Below are 21,624 nucleotides of genomic sequence, written 5' to 3'. Positions count from 1 at the left end.
TGGCTCCTCCTCCACCACTGCCGACTCCGATGACTCATGCAGACATGATGGCAGAGATGTTAGCTGCACATCGCGAGTCAGCCTGTGCCATGGAGCTACTGGCATAGGCTATTGGTGGCTTCGCCCGTGGAGGTCATGGGGGAAATGGTGGGAATAGGGGTGGTGCCCGCGGTCCTGAGGGACCCTTCTCTTATCAGGATTTCTTTAAGATGCACCCATCCATGTTCACACCATCAGTTGAGCCTCTAGATGTGGAGCATTGGCTTCACATTTTGGAGCAAAAGTTTCTGCTGTTCACCGTGACTAATGAGCAGAAAGTGTGTTTTGCAGCGCAATAGTTGTTGGGGTCCATGAGTGCATAGTGGGATACATTCAATGCCATGGAGTAGGCAAATCATCGGGTGACCTGACAGGAGTTCACTGCAGCCTTCAGAGAATATTATATTGCTGCTGGTGTTCTAAACAGAAAGTTGACAGAGTTTTTGGACCTTCAGCAAGGGAGTATATCCATGATGGACTACATCAACAAGTTTAATCACTTGTCGCATTATGCTGGGATTCATGTTGATACAGATGAGACGAAGAGGGATCGCTTCTATCGTGGCCTGTCTTGCAGCCTACAGAAGGAGTTATATATTGGGAACTATCAGACCTTTGGGGCAATGATGAATGATGCTATCACCATGGAGGGCTTGCAGCGTGACTCCTAGGTAGAATGGAAGCACAAGCAGGTGGCTACTTGGTCTTCTAGTCACCCCCGTGCCTAGAAAGTATAGGTTGTCAAGCAGGTGCCCTATTAGTCCTCAGGTGGGCATTCATTTTGATAGCCTCAGTAGACTTTTTAGGCTCTTCCACTCAGTATCGTGCACCCACTCAGTAGGTGCAACATCAGCAGCCCTAGGGATAGCAGGTCCCACCACATTTGGGGTAGAGGAACAAGCCTAATGCTTGTTTCAAATGTGGCAAGGAAGGCCACTATGCCTGGGAGTGTCTGCAAAACTAGCTGGGCTAGTCTGCTTAGCCTTCAACTAACTCTAGGCTAATCAAGCGGACAATGATTAAGAAGAAAGTGCTAGTCAGCCGTTCTGGATAGGTTAATTTCACAGAGGCTGAGGAAATATTGCAAAATGAACCAGTGATGGCTGGTATGTTCACCATTGATTCCCATCTAGCTTATGTGTTATTTGATTATGGTGCATCACATTTATTCATGAGCATGGGATTTGCACACCGGCACAATATACCTCTTAAGGCTATGCCTTTTGCCTATAGAATATATACTCTAGGTGCGTAGATATGCGTTAATACTTGGATGGACACAATGAGCTTAGTATTAGCTACTCACACTTACCGTCTCTAGTTCATGGTGCTGCCTAGGCAAGGCATTGATGTAATCTAGGAATGAACCGTTTGCGTGTATATGCGGTATTCTTGGATCTGAATCAGAGAGTTGTCGAGTTACGGCTTCCTTCTTCTGAGGATAGGATGTCTCTTCTTGTACCCTCAGATCTAGTCTTACCTATTGCTGCTCATGCTAAAGCTTCCCCTGATCTTGCCTCTATTCCTATGGTATGTGAGTTCCTAGATGTTTTTCCTAAAGATCTACCTAGGTTGCCACTAGATAGAGATGTGGAGTTCTCCATTGAGCTAGATCTTGGTACTGCTCCTATCTCTCGACACCCATACCGCATGGCCCTAAAGGAATTGGATGAAATGAAGAAGTAGTTGGAAGGGTTGTTGGAAAAGGGCTTCTTCCATCCTAGCTCTTCACCATTGGGTTGTCTAGCCATTTTTGTGAAGAAGGATGGCACTCTTCAGATGTGTGTGGATTACTGCCCTCTCAATGCAGCAACCATTAAGAACAAGTATCCTCTACCTCGTATTGTTACTTTGTTCGATCAACTAGCTGGTGTCAATATGTTCTCCAAGATTGATCTCCGTTCAGGCTATCATCAAACCAAGATTAGACCACAAGATATACCAAAGATAGCTTTTTCTACTAGGTATGGGCTATATGAATACCTAGTCATGTCTTTTGGTCTTACCAATGCTCCTGTATTCTTCATGTACCTAATGAATTCAGTTTTTATGCTGGAGCTGGACAAGTTTGTAGTGGTATTCATTGATGATATCCTAATATATTCAAAGAACAAGGAAGAGCATACCCAACACCTTCGGATAGTACTGACTCGATTGAGAGAACACAAGCTATATGCTAAATTCAGCAAGTGTGAATTCGTAAGGTTTATTCAATTTAGTTTTGAGCTGAACTTTGAAAAATTATAGTAAATTCTGTAGATGTCCAAAAATAGTGAAACAAAAATTGTTAGGTTCACAAAAATGCTATCTATCTGTTGGTTTAGTTAGTTTATAGTTAGCTATGATAATGATAGATTCACAAATTCTATTTAGAAAGCTTAGTATTAGTTAGCTTAATATTTATAGGAATTTTTGTGGCAAATCGGTGATAGCTTTAGCCATAAAATTTTTACAATAGGCTCATTAGATTATTATGTGTTCACTGTAATTTTTGTAGCACTAAAGTAGGATGGTAAATAGAATAACTAGTACTCTTTGTTTTACCATATATAGAGTAAATCGATGTTAAGAATAGGGATTCCTTTAGTCGCTAAGTTAATACATAAAATGTCTCATACCTGGTTAGTGGGAATGATAGAGGACATAGTGTCTTAGTCGGTAGAGCTAGTTTAGTAGCTTGACAGATATATTTTTTATTTTAAGGGTTGTTGTTGCCGTATTACTAAGTCTTGCATCATCATTTCATGCATGTAGATCACGAGTTGGTAGAGTTCGTGCCTGTGGACGAACATGACTATGAGGAGATTATTGAGGAGTACGAGGATGAGGTTCTCATATAGGAGGGAGCCTCGAAGCCATCGTTGCTGACTTTGTTGACACACCGCCTACCCAAGGCAAGCCCCGGTGCATAACCTTTATTTTGAAAGATCACTAAATATATATGATGTGCATTTACGTATAGACATTTTATGGAAACTACATGCATAGATATATATACCCATAAGTCCTACTAGTATAGGTTGAGTCAGTGCTATGCTCAGGAGTTTGGTAGCGTGAGTAACCTATCGTTACTCACAATAGGTGATAACTATGATCACTCATGATAAAATGGTGGAAAGGAAAATGGTGATCGGGCAGGGATATGGTTTGGGTATTGGTGGGTGTAAGAGGTTGTGTCCTACGGCCAACAGGGCATAGTTTGGTTACACTTTTCCCTATCTGTGTCAGTTAAGGACCGGCCGTTGCATTGGACGCTAGGTAAGTCATAGACTTATTATCTCGAGCACATACTTGGGTATGGGCATAGAGAAGACTTGTTGCTCTCTTGTTGTGGGTTCTGTCTCTTTTTGGACCGACTAATTAGAGGCGGGGATGGTGGAGGTCTAAGCACCACACTGAATCCGGGACTCAGGTGCGGGGGCTTGGAGTCCAAGTTAGGATGGAGACCTAGACCCCATGACAGGAGAGTGGTGGGTTAGTCCTGCTTGTGCCTAGGGTACAAGTGGGGTGTGTATTTTTGGGGTACCTAGCTGGGCACATTGATTCACGAATCACCGAGCAATCCGGTATGGCTCGTATAAACTCTAGCATCATAGTAAGAACTGAAGGATGAAAGGTGATGAAATGGAACTGTTTGCTCAACCCTTGCTTGAAAATAGAATAGGTGCTTACATAGAATGGCTAGATAATAAATTAATCATGACTGCTAATATTAACTTATGTAAGGATCCACTATTAGTATTGCTTTCTGCAAAAAAGGAAACCAGTAAACCATAAAGCTTATCATATTCCTTCGAGTTGGGAAATTATTCCTTCTAGTCGGATAAGTCTTGCGAGTACATTGTGCACTCAGAGTTTATTTACCCCTGTTGCAGGTTCAACTTGAGGAGTACCCGTTGTGTGAAGGATTCTTCTGGTGGGCACAGACAGATCCTTGTTCATTATCGATAGATGTTTATTGTCATTCCACTGTTTAATATTCCACGCTCTGAATTTGGCAATGTAATAATGAATTTCTAAGAACTCTGGATGTATGAAATGGACTAAGTATTGTAACTTGTTCTCATTATTGGATCCTTAGGAAAAAATGTGGATCTTTCAGGCTCTCCCTTGGGGTGTGACCGATGAAACCTGCCCGACATAGCCCGCTCTTGGGGTGCTTACTATCTGGTGGAAGACGAGCGCCTCTGTAAGTGCGTTATTTCGGGCGGGTCTGCCATAGGTGGTACCAGAGCCAATAATGAGTTTATGAGTTTCACTCTTTTCCAAAACCTAAAATTTGACCAACAAAAGTTTTGCGAAAAGTAGGATGCGATAAAATTATGTAAATAAGTATAAGCCCTAGCAATATGGTCTATCTAGGATAGCGGCACTTGTTTTATCTAATCAATTTTCTGCAGGTACACTGACTTACGTTGTGTAAGAAATCGCTTAGCTTATAGAAAGTGAGTGTGCGATGTGCCAAAATTTTGTGAATGACGCTATATTCTGGCTTGAGTGAGGGTACAGGCCGATGCATGCATCATGATAAGAGAATCTTGCTTAAACTAAATTCTCCCTACATGTATAAATTGGATTAGTAAATTGATAGGATAAACTAAAAGAATGCTATAATAAATGCCTTATCAATCTTGATCTAGAGGGTTGTTCTAAATGGATGGTTCTTATCTCTTATAGATGAACTTGAGATCCAGTCGTGGGAGCACCAGTGCTAGAGCGGGCCACGGTCTTGGTGAAGGCCAAGGTGAAAGTGGCCAGGGCAATGAGCATGGCAACATGGAGAGCCATGACGCTCTACTTCTGGCTCCTCCTCCACCACCGCCAGCTCCGATGACTCATGCAAACATGATGGCGGAGATGTTAGCTGCACATCGCGAGTCAGCCCATGCCATGGAGCTACTGGCATAGGCTATTGGTGGCTTTGCCCGTGGAGGTCATGGGGGAAATGGTGGGAACAGGGGTGGTGCCCGCGGTCCTGAGGGACCCTACTCTTATCAGGATTTCTTTAAGATGCACCCATCCACGTTCACACCATCAGTTGAGCCTCTAGATGTGGAGCATTGGCTTCACATTTTGGAGCAAAAATTTTTGCTGTTCACCGTGACTGATGAGTAGAAAGTGCATTTTGCAGCGCAACAGTTGTTGGGGTCCACGAGTGCATAGTGGGATACATTCAATGCCATGGAGTAGGCAAATCATCGGGTGACCTGGCAGGAGTTCACTGCAGCCTTCAGAGAATATTATATTGCTGCTGGTGTTCTAAACAGAAAGTTGACAGAGTTTTTGGACCTTCAGCAAGGGAGTATATCCATGATGGACTACATCAACAAGTTTAATCACTTGTCGCATTATGCTGGGATTCATGTTGATACAGATGAGACAAAGAGGGATCGCTTCTATCGTGGCCTCTCTTGTAGCCTACAGAAGGAGTTATATACTGGGAACTATCAGACCTTTGGGGCAATGATGAATGATGCTATCACCATGGAGGGCTTGCAGCGTGACTCCTAGGCAGAATGGAAGCACAAGCAGGTGGCTACTAGGTCTTCTAGTCACCCCCGTGCCTAGAAAGTATAGGTTGTCAAGCAGGTGCCCTATTAGTCCTCGGGTGGGCATTCGTTTCGATAGCCTCAGTAGACTTTTTAGGCTCTTCCACTCAATATCGTGCACCCACTCAATAGGTGCAACATCAGTAGCCCCAGGGATAGCAGGTCCCACCTCATCTGGGGTAGAGGAACAAGCCTAATGCTTGTTTCAAATGTGGCAAGGAAGGCCACTATGCCCGGGAGTGTCCGCAAAACTAGCTGGGCCAGTCTGCTTAGCCTTCAACTAACTCTAGGCTAATCAAGCGGACAATGATTAAGAAGAAAGTGCTAGTCAGCCGTTCTGGATAGGTTAATTTCACAGAGGCTGAGGAAATATTGCAAAATGAACCAGTGATGGCTGGTATGTTCACCATTGATTCCCATCCAGCTTATGTGTTATTTGATTCTGGTGCATCACATTCATTCATGAGCATGGGATTTGCACACCGGCACAATATACCTCTTAAGGCTATGCCTTTTGCCTATAGAATCTATACTCCAGGTGCGTATATATGCGTTAATACTCGGATGGACACAATGAGCTTAGTATTAGCCACTCACACTTACCATCTCCAGTTCATGGTGCTGCCTAGGCAAGGCATTGATGCAATCTAGGAATGAACCATTTGCGTGTATATGGGGTATTCTTGGATCTAAAGCAGAGTGTTGTCGAGTTACGGCTTCCTTCTTCTGAGGATAGGATGTCTCTTCTTGTACCCTCAGATCTAGTCTTACCTATTGCTGCTCATGCTGAAGCTTCCCCTGATCTTGCCTCTATTCTTGTGGTATGTGAGTTCCTGGATGTTTTTCCTAAAGATCTACCTAGGTTGCCACCAGATAGAGATGTGGAGTTCTCCATTGAGCTAGATCCTGGTACTGCTCCTATCTCTCGACACCCATACCGCATGGCCCTAAAGGAATTGGATGAAATGAAGAAGTAGTTGGAAGAGTTGTTGGAAAAGGGCTTCTTCCATCCTAGCTCTTCACCATGGGGTTGTCTAGCCATTTTTGTGAAGAAGGATGGCACTCTTTAGATGTGTGTGGATTACTGCCCTCTCAATGCAGCAACCATTAAGAACAAGTATCCTCTACCTCGTATTGTTACTTTGTTCGATCAACTAGCTGGTGTCAATATGTTCTCCAAGATTGATCTCCGTTTAGGCTATCATCAAATCAAGATTAGACCATAAGATATACCAAAGATAGCTTTTTCTACTAGGTATGGGCTATATGAATACCTAGTCATGTCTTTTGGTCTTACCAATGCTCCTGTATTCTTCATGTACCTGATGAATTCAGTTTTTATGCTGGAGCTGGACAAGTTTGTAGTGGTATTCATTGATGATATCCTAATATATTCAAAGAACAAGGATGAGCATACCCAACACCTTTGGATAGTACTGACTCAATTGAGAGAACACAAGCTATATGCTAAATTCAGCAAGTGTGAATTCTGGTTAGATCAAGTGTAGTTTTTCGAGCATGTTTTGACACCTGATGGTATCTCTGTTGACCCTAGCATGGTGCAAGATGTGCTAAATTAGGATTCTCCTAAGTCAGTGCATTAGATCTGTTAGTTTCTTAGTCTTGCTAGATATTATCGGTGTTTCATTCTAGATTTCTCCAAGATAGCTCAGCCGATGACCAAGCTGCTCCAAAAAAAAGCCAAGTTTGATTGGAGCCCAGCCTATGAAGAAGCCTTCTAAGCTTTGAAGAAATTTTTTACCACTGCTCTTGTTTTGGCCCAACCAGACATTAATAGACCTTTTGATGTATATTATGACGCCTCAAAGACAGGGTTGGGATGTGTGCTTGTGTAGGATGGGCATGTGATAGCTTAAGCTTTGCGCCAACTAAAAAAGCACGAAGTGAATTACCCCACCCATGATTTAGAGCTGGCTGTTGTGGTCCACGCTCTAAAAATTTGGAGGCATTATTTGTTGGGCAACAAAGTACATATTTTTACAAATCATAAGAGCCTCAAATATATTTTTACTCAGTCGGAGTTAAATATGAGGCAAAGGAGATGGTTGGAATTGATGAGCAAGGTGTAGTGAGGTACAAGGATAGATGGGTGGTTCCTTCAAATGAGGAGCTAAGAAGGAAGATTTTGAATGAAGCTCATCATTCAAAGCTGTCTATCCATCCTGGCAGCAACAAGATGTATCATGATTTGCACCACTTGTATTGGTGATCCAACATGAAGCAGGACATCACCTAGCACGTCGCAGAGTGTGACACTTGTGGGAGAGTTAAAGCAGATCATATGCATACCCTGAGATATTTGTAGCCCTTGCCCATTCCTGTTTGGAAATGGGAAGATATATCCATGGATTTTGTGGTGGGTTTTCCCCGCACATCCAAGGGCTATGATTCTATTTGGGTCATTGTGGACCATCTCACTAAGTCTGCTCATTTTCTTTTGGTGGACACTAGATATACAACCAAGAAGTATACTCAAATATATTTTGATCGGATTGTGACCCTGCATGGAACTCCCCTTACTATCATCTCTAATAGAGGGCCAGTTTTGTCTCTCATTTTTGGGAACAACTGTAACAATGTCTTGGTACTCGTCTCCTCAGAAGCTCGGCTTATCATTTATAAACTGATGGCCAAACTAAAAGGGTGAACCAGGTGCTCAAGGATATGTTGAGAGCTTGTGCCATTTCCTTCCCTGAGAAGTGGGATGAATGCCTAAAGTTAGCTAAGTTTTCTTACAATAATAGCTACCAAGAAAGCATCTGTATGTCACCATTTGAGGCTCTATATGGGAAGAAATGTAGGACACCACTTAACTAGGTTGAAGTGGGAGACTGTGGATACTTTGGGCCTGACTTCATCTAAGAAGCTCAAGAGCAAGTTATCATTATTCAGAGTCATTTGAAGGCAGCTCAAAGCCGACAGAAAGCTTATGCGGACAAGCGAAGAAGGCCTTTGCAGTTTGTAGCTAGGGATTATGTGTACCTCGAGGTGTCTCCTATGAGAGGGGTGCATCGGTTTGGTGTCCATGGTAAGCTAGCTCCCTGATACGTGAGTCCTTATAAAATTTTGAAGTAGTGTAGCCCAGTTGCTTATCATCTCTAGCTTCCTGATATTTTATCTATGGTACACAATGTGTTTCACGTATCATAGTTGAAGAAATGTTTGTGGGTCCCTGATGAAGCTATGGAAATCGAAGGAATTCCTCTTTAGCCTGATTTGACTTATATTGAGCACCCTATCAAGATATTGGATGAAAAGAAAAGAGTGACAAGGAACAATGTGGCGAAGTTCTACAAAGTGCAGTGGCAAACCACTTTGAGGATGAAGCCACGTGGGAACAAGAGAGCTATATATTGAAGCATTACTCCCACCTTCTCTCTGGTTCAGCTAGGTACTTGTTCACATTAAAATGTAATTCCTATCTCCTTTCCCACATGAGGCACATGAAATCTCGGGTCGAGATTTTGTTTTAGGGGGGTAGATTCATAACACCCTCGGTGTTACACTATACAGTCTTTTGCTAAAACACTACATGAGCTTCATAATTATGTGTAAATGTGTGTATATAGGGTGTAAAGCAATGTACGTAACTCGTTCATTAGAAACATGAAATGAATGTTATATTTCATGTCGCGTTATATCACTTAGGGTTCTAAACGATTTTTTATTGAACAAGAATGCTATAGAATGCATAGACGAAACTTCAATAAAGTTTGAGTATGAACTTCATAGGTGACGATGAAATATCTATGATCATGAAAGGAATTCACTAGCTAGCGTATCGAATAGCTTGGAAATCAAATTCGACGTGAATCCGATCGAGACTTGGTCGAATTTCCTATCGGAAAATGCTTTGACGAAGCTAAGTTCGACAATTTTTGTAGGAGATTTGGGTTAAGTAGTGGCAAGATGTCTTAGCTTAGTTTGGTAGCCCTATGTGTCCTCTTGATCATTGTGAAGTGGGTTTAAGTTGAGAGACAACCATGGGGTAGGATCAGGGGCTTTAAAATTCGCGCTCAGCATGTTCTCGGTGGGTTTGTAGGCAGTGCGCGGTCACCACGTGCGGGCTTGGCATCACTGTGTCGGCCTTGCCATGTTGGCTGATCATGTCCACCCTGGCTAGGCTGGCTATTGTGCATGCCTCTGGCTGCTGCCCCGTCCTCGGCCACCGTCACGCTGTTGTCCCTTCTCCCTCTTACGCTGTGACCCCACCTAGTCACCGTCGTCGTCCCAGTGGGGTGCTGCTCGTCCAAGGCCAAGTCATCTCTCCCATGTTCACCTATCTACCATCACCCGTGTCCCATCGAGGCAGCATGGTGCCACTCAGCCAGGTCTCTATGGCTTGGGTCGCGTCGTCGCTGCCACTGCTATGCGCGCCCGCTGCACCATCACATGGCCCTGCCCACGTCGTCGTCTTGCCCATGAATGGTTGTGCGTGGCCCTACTTGGCCTGCTGTGGCTAGCACATGGCCCTTGCCCGCGTCATCACCTTGCCCCAATGTGAAGCTGTGCTTAGCCCGATTCCATTATTGCACGTTGGCGCATGGTGGCACCGTGCGGGTCGAGCTCTGCCTACCTCCCTCTTCTATCAACTTCGTTTGGTGAGCCAATTCACAACACCTAGTCTTTCCTGTGGTAAATGCTAGAGCCAGTCGAGAGTTGGGAAGCCAAATTTAATGCCAAGCCCGTCTACTGCCACGGTCGGGCTCTGTCGGGCGCCAATTTGGGATTTCCCCACCGCCGGCCACCCTAAGACTGAGCTAAGTCATCCATCTAATTAGCCTTGCATAGTCCACCTCCATCCAATTAACCATGCACCCAACTAGCTCTGGTAGTTAGCTCACGATTAGAGTCGACCCGATGAGCTTTCATCCTCCAGTGAGGTAATGCGGGGCATTTTCCTCATGGCGGTCCGCCATGGCTGTTGAGGTGGGTGCTTAGCCAGGGCCTCACTCCATGCTCCATTGTTTCAATTGAGCGGTGCTTTTGCATCATGTTGACTTGGTTGCCTTGCCCATGTAGCAGTTTCAACGGTGGAGCAGTAGGTCTCCGCGGACGTCGTCGTAGCGCTTGCCGTGAACCAGAGCCACCCCATGCTCGTGGCCAACCACCTTGCCGAGCCCCATGACTTCATCCATGCCATGCTTCATGTCTCTAGTGAGGCACCTCTACTCCTAGGGTATATGGTTGAACCGGTTGAGGTCTAGGATCACCGGGACATGTTCGTTGCCGCCGACGAACTGGGTTTGATGCCGTTCCCATGGCCAGCGCATTTGGGTGTAGTAGCGGTTCAAATAGGGTTTCTATCTTGTTACTCGTAGTCTATAGATGGATAAAAGGGTCACGGTAGAGGTGTTGGGCTAGGTGATTTCATCGGCGCTGGTGTTGCCATGACCAAACCCTACCACGGCGCATGGCCACATCTACGTGCTGCACCGTTTTTGGTGTTTGATACCTCGATCGATTGCGCTTCGCTCGTAGAGTGCTAGGGAGGTGATTGTTGAGGCGGGGGATGTCCGTGCTTGCCGGTATTTGGCCGAAGATGCCATGGCCTAATTTAGTTCTAGCCAGGGACTTGGGAATGGGTACTCAAAGTAAGTCGGGGGGTTAGTGAAACGTCAGAGAGAGAGAGGGAAATAGTAGAAAGGACTACGGGTCCATTTGGTTGAAAGCCGGGGTCTCTTTTGCATAATCGTCAGCGCGCGCGGGTCTCCCCTCCATGGGCCACTATCGCGCATGGGGCAAGCCACGTGGGCCATGCCGATGTGCTGTGCATGTGCGGGAGTGGGCCACGCCAGTCGCTCACGAGCCGCGCTGAGGAATTCGATTTTTCATTTTCTAGTGAATTAGTAAGGTTTATTCAATTTAGTTTTGAGCTAAACTTTGAAAAATTATAGTAAATTCTGTAGATGTCCAAAAATAGTGAAACAAAAATTGTTAGGTTCACAAAAATGTTATCTATTTGTTTGTGTAGTTAGTTTATAGTTAGCTGTGATAGTGATAGATTCATAAATTCCATTTAGAAAGCTTAGTATTAATTAGCTTAATATTTGTCGGAATTTTTGTGGCAAATCGGTGATATCTTTAGCCATGAAATTTTTATAGTAGGCTCATTAGATTATTTTGTGTTCACTATAATTTTTGTAGCACTAGAGTAGGATGGTAAATAGAATAACTAGTACTCTTTGTTTTATCATATATAGAGTAAATCGATGTTAAGAATAGGGATTCCTTTAGTCACTAAATTAATACATGAAATGTCTCATACCTGGTTAGTGGGAATGATAGAGGACATAGCGTCCTAGTTGGTAGAGCTAGTTTAGTAGCTTGACAGATGTATTTTTATTTTAAGGGTTGTTGTTGCCGTATTACTAAGTGTTGCATCATCATTTCATGCATGTAGATCACGAGTTGGTAGAGATCATGCCTGCGGACGAACAGGGCTACAAGGAGATTATTGAGGAGTACGAGGAGGAGGTTCTTGTATAGGAGGGAGCAGTAGAGCCATTCGTTGCTGACTTTGTTGACACACCGCCTACCCAAGGAAAGCCCCGGTGCATAACCCTTATTTTAAAAGATCACTGAATATATATATATGATGTGCATTTACGTATAGGCATTTTATGGAAACTACATGCATAGATATATCTACCCATGAGTCCTACTAGTATTGGTCGAGTAGGTGCTATGCTCAGGAGTTCGGTAGCATGAGTAACATGTCGTTACTCACAATAGGTGATAATTATGATCACTCATGGTAAAATGGTGGAAAGGAAAATGGTGATCGGGTAGGGATATGGTTTGGGTATTGGTGGGTGTAAGAGGTTATGTCCTACGGCCAACAGGGCAAAGTTTGGTTACACTTTTTCCCTGTCTGTGTCGGTTAAGGACCGGCCGTTGCATTGGACGCTAGGCAAGTCACAGACTTATTATCCCGAGCACATACTTGGGTATGGGTGTAGAGAAGACTTGTTGCTCTCTTGTCATGGGTTCTGGCTCTTTCCACACCGACTGATTGGAAGCTAGGATGGTGGAGGTCTAAGCACCGCACTAAGTCCGGGACACAGGAGCGGGGGCTTGGAGTCCAAGTTTGGACGAGGATCTGGACCCCATTATAGGAGAGTGGTGGGTTGGTCCTGCTTGTGCCTAGGGTACAAGCAGGGCTGTGTTTTTAGGGTACCCAGCTAGGTACATTGATTCATGAATCGCCGAGAAATCTGGTACCACTTGTCTAAACTCTAGCATCGTAGTAAGAACTGAAGGATGAAAGGTGATGAAATGGAACTGTTTGCTCAACCCTTGCTTGAAAATAGAACAGGTGCTTACAAAGAATGGCTAGATAATAAATTAATCATGACTGCTAATATTAACTTACATATGGATCCACTATTAGTATTGCTTTCCACAAAAAGGAAACCAGCAAACCATAAAGCTTATCATATTCCTTAGAGTCGGGAAATTATTCCTACTAGTCGGATAAGTCTTGCGAGTACATTGTGTACTCAGGGTTTATTTACTTCTATTGCAGGTTCAACTTGAGGAGTACCCATTGTGTGAAGGATTCTTTTGGTGGGCACAGATGGATCCTTGTTCATTATCGATAGAGGTTTATTATCATTCCACTATTTAATATTCCATACTCTGAATTTTGCAATATAATAATGAATTTCTAAGAACTCTGGATGTATGAAATGGACTAAGTATTGTAACTCATTCTCATTGTTGGATCCTTGGGGGAAAATGTGGATCTTTTGGGATCTCCCTTGGGGTGTGACTGAAAGAACCCGCTCGATGTAGCCCGCTCTTAGGTGCTTAGTGTCTGGTGGAAGACAAGTGCCTCTATAAGTGCATTATTTTGGGTGGTTCTGCCACAACCTATGCCGGATCTATGAAGAGCCCATCGCTTGTATACCCATGAGATTCTTTTCACTCCGAAAGAAGAATCGTCCATATCGGATCGCCTGCATGGAAGCCCTACAAGGACAAGAAGGCAACCCCGCCATGAAGTATATGACCATCTACCTACTAACCCTCGACGAGCAACATGACCAGCAAGCCTTCGAGTTGAGGAAGTGCATCCATTGAGCCGAAGAAGCCGAGATCTACGTCAAAAAGCTCCACATGTAGTTCACCGAAGCACATGCCCAGGCAGCCATAGCAGAAAGCCATGAGACTACCATTGCCAAAACCCTAAAGGAAGCTAAAGATCGCCATGCCCAATAGTTGAAGAATGCCTACCTCGTCACCAGACCCAAGCGAAGGATGCTCGCCATGGACGAACAAGAGCCCCTGATTCTAGAAGGAATCCCCATCTACTATCCAGAAAGGAGGAGATTGGACCTTGAAGCACCGCTAGCACCACCACCTATAGAAGTATCCAAGATCGAGCCTCTCATCCCTCTCACTCAGCCACCGCCAAGAGAAGAAGTAGAACCGCACCGGGATGAAGTTGCACTATCCAATGAACTAGACTAGTGCTCCTAAGGGAGATGTACTCGTAGCTTAGCACCTCCCTCCCCTCCACTATTGTAATCCTCCCATCATAATTAGAAGCAGTATGTTTGGCTCCTGATTTTGTAATATTCATATGCCTGCTCTCTCGCAAAAATCAGCTAAATAGGGTGTGCATAATCAACACATAATATGCTAAGCAGCCAAGTAAGGGTGATTACAAGATAAAGAATAATCCACACAAAAATAATCAGATCTAAGAAGTAGAAGATTTAAGGATAAATCTTCTAAGTGGGTTAGATCTAGAACCCCCTATTTAGGAATATAGAAATCAGGGTGAAAACAAGAACAACTGAAGATGCAAGTTATTGAAAGAAAAATGGAAGCCTAAGAACGCTGTGATTGTTGCTCAAAAGAAGCAAAAAGAAGGTATCGGTACCACCAACCCGAGAGAATTAAAGCTCAAGAAGTCAGCAAAAAGAGGTGAATCATAAGAAGACTAAGATGGATAACTATACAACAAAGGGTGATATACATATTTGGAAGACACCAGGAGACCAAGACACCTCAAGCGACTCTACAACCAGAAGAACACAAGAAGATGATGATCGAATCTTCTAAATGGGGTAGCCCTGGGGCTAGAAGGATTGGAATTTCCCGAAGATCAGATAGTCAGAAGATGAATCAAGAAAGGGGGTATAGACAGCAGAAACAGATCAAGTAGCTATCATTGGACAACAGGTATACCTCCTTCTGATAGGATGTGATCCCCAATGGGGAGGTCACAGGGTGGTACTTTCTTGTTCAAATCGAGTGGTAATCGCCCTAGCAAGGTGATGGGGTTATGCTCCTTCCGATAAAGTACTACCTCATTATCAATAGGGTGGTACAAATAGCGGATCGAGAAACTCCTGGAGACAGCACAGTAAGGCAAAAGAAATCCTTCCCTCTCTAGACCCTTCTCTCTCTCTAGGTTTTCTCTCCCCCTAGGTTTTCTCCCTCTCTCTAGTATACTTGAATCTTAGGGATGGGATTCTTCTAAGTGGGGTAGATCAATAACACCTGTGTTTTTGCTTCATGTTAAAATCCACTAAAAATTGAACTTTTTAAAAACTTTACAACAAATTAAAACTTGATTAGGATAATTAGGCAAAACCCTTTTAAAAATGTTTACTGAAAACCCTGCATCAAAATTCACCATATGCATTTAGTATAGAATGTTTGAATTGTTTACTTGCTTGATTGCTTGAATGCCTAAGTGTTTGATTGAATGCTTGTTGCTTGAAATGTTTGATTGCATGTTTGCTCTAGAATTTATTTTGGCACTAAATAATTCTCCTTAGCAATTTCCACTTGATATTCTCCACTTAAATAATAATCTTGACCTTCTCCTTGATTTACCAAGCCCTACTCATTCAAATCCAATTTGAATTCCATTCATAAGGTGCTTAGTTTATTTCTAGAAAATAGTAAGGGAATTTATAAAAGGAAAAAGGAAATCGGGCACATTCCCCTAAATCTGGCTCGTCGCGGTCGCCATTGGTACGAGCTCTAAGCTCTCCCTCTTCGGTGCACCTTAGATTGATAGGTCCTACCAGCACACCCCTTGCCCTTGCTGCCACCCAATCCACCACTTCTAGTCCACTCCACCTATCCAGGTTGCCCTGTCCCCGAGCGCAGCCCACCACCAAGCCACATTGCCGCTACTCGCCGCCGGCAAGGCACGACGACGCGGGATGGCACTCTCTATGCACTCAGGTTTGAACCATAGCCACGCCGCATCAACTCGCCCACTCAACCACCTCGCAGAACACCCCGACCCACCTCTCCGCCACCACAACCACTCTGGCAGACCACCACCATCACCCTAAGCCTCCACCGCCACCACCAGAACCTCCCAGTGTTGTGGCTCGACCTTGCGAGCATCGTCTGCCACCCCGGTAGGAGCTCTGGGCAAGGACATCGCTGGCGTACCCAACTCTAGCAAGCCTCATGCCCCTGCTCTGTCCCACCACTGCACCAATGTCATCGCTGTCTCCCCTCCAACCCTCTCTATCTCTATCATGTGGACCCCATCGGAATGACGTCGGTATTTGTTGTGACGGATGAAGGTTGGGACGGTACATATGGCAGCCACAACAGCGCCCCTTTCCCCTCCCCTTTTCTTTTGTGGTCTTGGCCCACATGAACCCTGAGAGAGAGGAGCAAGTCCATAGCATAGTGCTGCACTTGGCACACCGCACAGTAGCAGCAACTGACCTCGCTGCGCCAGCCCTGCGCGTCAGCCGCTGAACTCGAGAGGAATTGCTGTGTACACCCGGGAAGTGTACATAGGATGCTACAAAACCATTTTCCATGCATAGAAAAAATTCCCAGCAAATTCCTAAATAAACTAGGTACACTCTAGATCCTACCCAAGCATTTACATCTCATTTCCATTATTACAAATTCTAGAAATAATTCCTAAGCTTATATTCCACATATTCTTTTCCTTATTAAATCTTTGATAATTCATATCCTCTTCATCCTAACTCCAAATCACTTGACTCTTCCTGCCAACGCCAGACCACGTAGAATAGAAGACATGGAGAGAACTCGATGAAACACGATGGAGTCTAGAAGATAGGAACAGGAGACACAGGAATTAGACAAGGATATAATCATCGGCGAATGGAGGCAAGTCCTAACACCCACCTATTCCTTTCCCCTACATTTCATGCCACTCCTTAACCACCTCCCTTCCACCACCATATTTTGCTAGCCTCCACCATAAACTCTCCACACTCCACCTCCACCAATTAATAAACCTAACTTATAATTCCTAAATCCTCATTGTGAATTAATGGAATTATAATGAATCATGAGCTAGACTATGTTAATGTGATAAATGATGATATGGTAAATGGCTACCTTGTTATGATATGAGCTTAATGAACTTGAGGATAATAACTATGGAACTTAAACTGGTAAAACTTGAGTAAACCCTGATAGGGGGCGAGTGAGGGGTAATTTGTGCGGTACAAGTTACCTTGGCACATTCGTCTAGTGAGGGTTCCTGTTGGGAGATACTCGCCTCAGACACATAAGGACCGGTTCATAGTCCCTCTCGCCTAGTGAGATAATTCGTACAACCACATGTCTGATATGGGCAGACTTGATCTCACACCATGTTAGATTGAAGTATAATTTCTACTAGGAGGTCGGTGTTGGCAGCGGAATATCAGGAGCAGACTTGGATGCTATGTGATCTTCCATGGTCCGGTTGGCGTGGTTGCTATGTGATCTTCCACGTTAAGCCCCGTGATTTTGGTCGCGTTCGAGCCCATATTATTATTGTTTATTTTGATGATTTGGTATCATCAACACTATTATATTGGGATGATTTGGTATCATCCGAGATTATATGATGGGATGACATGGTGTCATCTAGGATTATGAGATGGGATGGTTTGGTATCCTCCCGAGATTAGTGTGTTTTCCAACCCCTTAGAAGCCGTGGTAGAGTTATATGGAAATCTAAGGATGCGTCCCTTCGAGTAGGAGGTCTTGTTACGCCTGTTCCTGCCAACGCACATGGTTTGGAGGTGTGTCTATCATGTGGGGAAATTTGTACACCTCTACAGAGTTTATTGAATCTATTCGAATAGCCACATTCTTAGAATGGACAAATGCTAGGATGGGATACTATGATTAGACTTCTATGACTGTGATAATCTGGTAGGATGTATTTTTACTAATTTGGTAACTATAATTAACTCGAAAACTGGTGAGAATGGTAATACTCTGCCAGGATCTAACCTATAATTATAACTACTTCACCCTACCGCTTTCACCTCAACCACCATAACCACCTTCACATATAGCCTTCCCCTTCCACCTCTCCTCCACCCAAAGTTTAGGGCTTGCTGAGTACTTTATGTGCTCAACCCCCTCCATTCTATGTTTTTAGGAGTAAAGCTACAGGAGCACCTACCCAGATGGAACTACTTGAGCTACATGAGGATAGGACCATAGGAGAACATATGAGTATGGAGCTATTGAGGACTATGTAGGGATAGGACACCCAGAGTATACCCAAAGACAAAGTCGTACAACCACACGAAGGAGCTACGCTAGGACTACGACATTGGAATATAGGAGTATGCTTAAGGAATAAGTCTAGGGTTACGTCCGCACTCCAAGTTGCCTATAGGAATGGAGCCACGTTGTCATAAGGATCACTGTCTTAAAACTCTAATATACGATATAAGGCCAATGGCCCAAGCTATGTAAATACGAACCTTGTAATATGTTTCCCCCCATTAGCAATAAAAGTATGGTTTTGATATCAATCTTGTTCAAATTGTGCATATTAGCTACTGATCCAGGGATTGATACATGATGCATAAAGAACCCTAAATTAGGGGTCCGACAAAAACACTATGAAGAAAAGCATTTTGTACATCAAGTTGACGTAAGCTCCACCCTCTAGAGATGGCAATAGATAGAATAACTCTGATTGTAGTTGATTTAATGACTGGACTAAAGGTATCTTCATAATCAATACCATATCTCTGCTTGAGGCCTTTTGCAACTAAGCGAGCCTTATACCTGTCAAGACTACCATCTGATTTTTTTTTTAATTTTATACACCCATTTACAATCTATAATGTTTCTTCCCTTTTGTGGAGGAACTGGATGCCATGTTTTATTCTTCATCAATGCCATATACTCAGCATCCGTTGCTTCTTTCCAATTTCTATTCTCTAGAGCTTCATCTAAATTTTGAGGTTCACCAGAAGTTGTGAGACATCCATACCTAATAGTACCATTGATGTAATGTTTTGGCTTTCGAATTTCACCCTACAACCGTGTCCTTGGTCTGATCATAGCTTCTGGTTTGTCGGTTGATCTTGGAGTAGCATTATTGGCTAGATGGAGTTCTGGTTGGCTAGCAGGTGATTCTGAGGACACCTGAACTGATCCTGAGGAGTCCCCTATAGCGCCTGGTGCTACCTGTACCATGCCAGGCAAGATTGCTATGGTGCCTTCATTCCCTCCATCTACTCCTATATTATTTGTTGCTGTATTTTCTTCAATAGTGCCTCCGTTCCTCCATCTACTCTTGTATCATTTGTTGTATTTTCTTCAACAAACACAGGGTTAGAAGGATTAGAATTAAACATATGATCACCCATAAATTCTCCCCCTTGATCATAAGCAGGATTAAGAAGGTTAGGAGGAAGAAGGGAAATATTAGAGCGAAGACGGGCACCAGCATTGGAGTGTAAAGTGGAGAAGGAAAAAATAGACTCATCAAAAGTGATGTCTTAGGAAATATAAACATGCCCTGACAAAACATCAAGGCATTTGAACCCCTTATGCATATTGTTGTACCATAGAAACATGCACTATTTAGAACAAAATTGAAGTTTGTGACTGTTATAGGGCCGAAGGTTGGGCTAGCAAGCACACCCAAAAACTTGAAGGATAGAATAGTCGGGCTGATGTTTAAAAAGATGCTCAAGGTGTGTTGTGAAGGAAATAACTTTACTAGGAATTCTATTTATGATATATGTGGCAGCAAGGAAAGCTTTCTCCCAAAATTTAAGGGGCATAGAAGCACGGGCAAGGACAGACAAGCTGACTTCAACAATGTGTCGATGTTTGCTCTCAGCAGCTCCATTTTGTTGATGTGCATGTGGGCCGGAAACAAAATGAGTTATGCCAACTTTTTCGAAGAAGGAATGAAGTTTTTGATACTCTCCACCCCAATCAGTTTGCATAGAAACAAATTTTCGGTCAAAGAGTCTCTCGACAAGATTTTAGAACTCATGAAATCTCTGAAACACATCAGATTTGAACTTGAGAAGATAAACCCAAGTGAATTTACTATAATCATCAATGAAGCTGACATAATATTTATTTCCTCCCATGGAACTAGGTGTAGGACCCCAAACATAAGAAAAAATGAGTTCTAAAGGATGCCTTGAAACACTAGACGACCTAGGGTATAGAAGCTGATGGCTTTTGGCCCGTTGACATGAATCACAAATAGACACTTTTTTGACTCAGCAAGACATGGCAAACTATTACTGCTAATTACTCTTGTGACAATGGGAAGAGATGGATGTCCCATGCGATCATGCCACCATGATAGAGATGGTTTGTCAACACTGAAGACCTGCTTTATTGATGCCAAAGGGAGAGGATAAAGGCCCTTGTAACATTTGCCCTCAAGGATGGTGTCCTGTGGCCTGATCCTTAACCAAAAAATATTCAGGGTGAAATTCTAAAAAAGCAGAAATATCTTTAACAAGCCGATGAACAGAGACTAAATTTTTGGTGGCAGATGGAACATGAAGAATATTTTTTAGATGCAAATTGCGACCAGGGGTACGAACAATGGAGTGACCAATATGTTTAATTTCCATACCTTCACCATTCGCAGTGTGAATCTGATCATTGCCATGGTACTTGTCACATACTAAAAGCTTCTCTAGTTCCCTGGTGATGTGATCTGTCGCCCCAGTGTCCGTGTACCAATTGGTGTCGACTGTGTAGGAGTGTTGTGCAGCAGCCACAAGTTTTGGATCTAGGACATAATTTTCATCGAACCTGTGCCAACATACAGAGGCATCGTGACCCTTCTTGTAGCAAACCTAACATAGGGGCCGATCGTCGGTGGAGCTGGTGTTGACGATGTTGCCGGAGTTGAAGCACTGCTGGTTAAATTGTTGGTGTTGTTGACCTCTGCGACCACGATGAGGTGCTTGTCCTCTACGTCCACGATTGCCACGGCCATGCCCACCAAAAACACACCCGCTAGAGCCACCAACGACCACCTCTATTTGTGGCATTCACGTTGGAGTCACCATTGTCCCCTTGCTTCAGATCAGGTCTGTTCTCAAAACTGAGCATCTAAGAGTATAGCTCATTGAGAGAAACAGTCTAGACCCTTGCAACAAGGGAAGTGACCAGTGGATTGAAGTCAAGATCCAATCCATTGAGCATGTATGTCATCAGTTCTTCATCATCAAGTGGTTTGCTGGCTACTGTCATCTCATCACTGAGTGCACACATCTTGCCGAAATACTCAGTGACGGATGAGTTGCCCTTCTGCATGGTGGACAAGGCAAGGCGCACATTTATGAATCATGCGTGGCTCTAGGCGGTGAACTAGCTTCCCACCACCTACCATGTCTATGCTATCATCTATGATGTAGCAATCTGCACAAATACCTCCTTGGAGACAGATGCAAAAAGGAACCCCAGAATCTATTGATCCCGAGTGAACCACTCCTCATATGCTGGATTTGCAGTCTTGACGGTCTTGCCATCTGCTGCCTTCTTGAAGATCTCGATGTCAGGGGCAACGGTCTTGCCATTGATGTGCCCCTCCATTTGGGCACCGCGTATCATGGTAAGCACCTGTGCTTGCCATAGTGCGTGGTTACCCTTGGTCAGCTTCTCAAAGACTTGAATGCAGAAGAAGGGATTGGTGGAGCTAGCGCTTGAAGCCATGAGTCTATCCTAAGCAAAACTAGCTCTGATGACCATGTGAAAGATAAGAGGCACAAGAGCA

General features: G+C 43.8%; 1 non-coding gene across 1 annotated transcript; it reads right to left on the bottom strand.

The window, feature by feature from the left end:
- Positions 1-20,944: 20,944 nt before the first annotated feature.
- LOC136478827 (small nucleolar RNA Z247) lies at positions 20,945-21,083 on the bottom strand. Its single transcript, XR_010764502.1, has one exon. It is a non-coding gene; the product is annotated as a small nucleolar RNA Z247 (small nucleolar RNA).
- Positions 21,084-21,624: the final 541 nt, after the last annotated feature.

Source organism: Miscanthus floridulus, chromosome 8, assembly GCF_019320115.1.
Source record: "Miscanthus floridulus cultivar M001 chromosome 8, ASM1932011v1, whole genome shotgun sequence".
Classification (NCBI taxonomy): domain Eukaryota; kingdom Viridiplantae; phylum Streptophyta; class Magnoliopsida; order Poales; family Poaceae; genus Miscanthus; species Miscanthus floridulus.
This window is presented reverse-complemented; position numbering and strand designations above follow the sequence as displayed.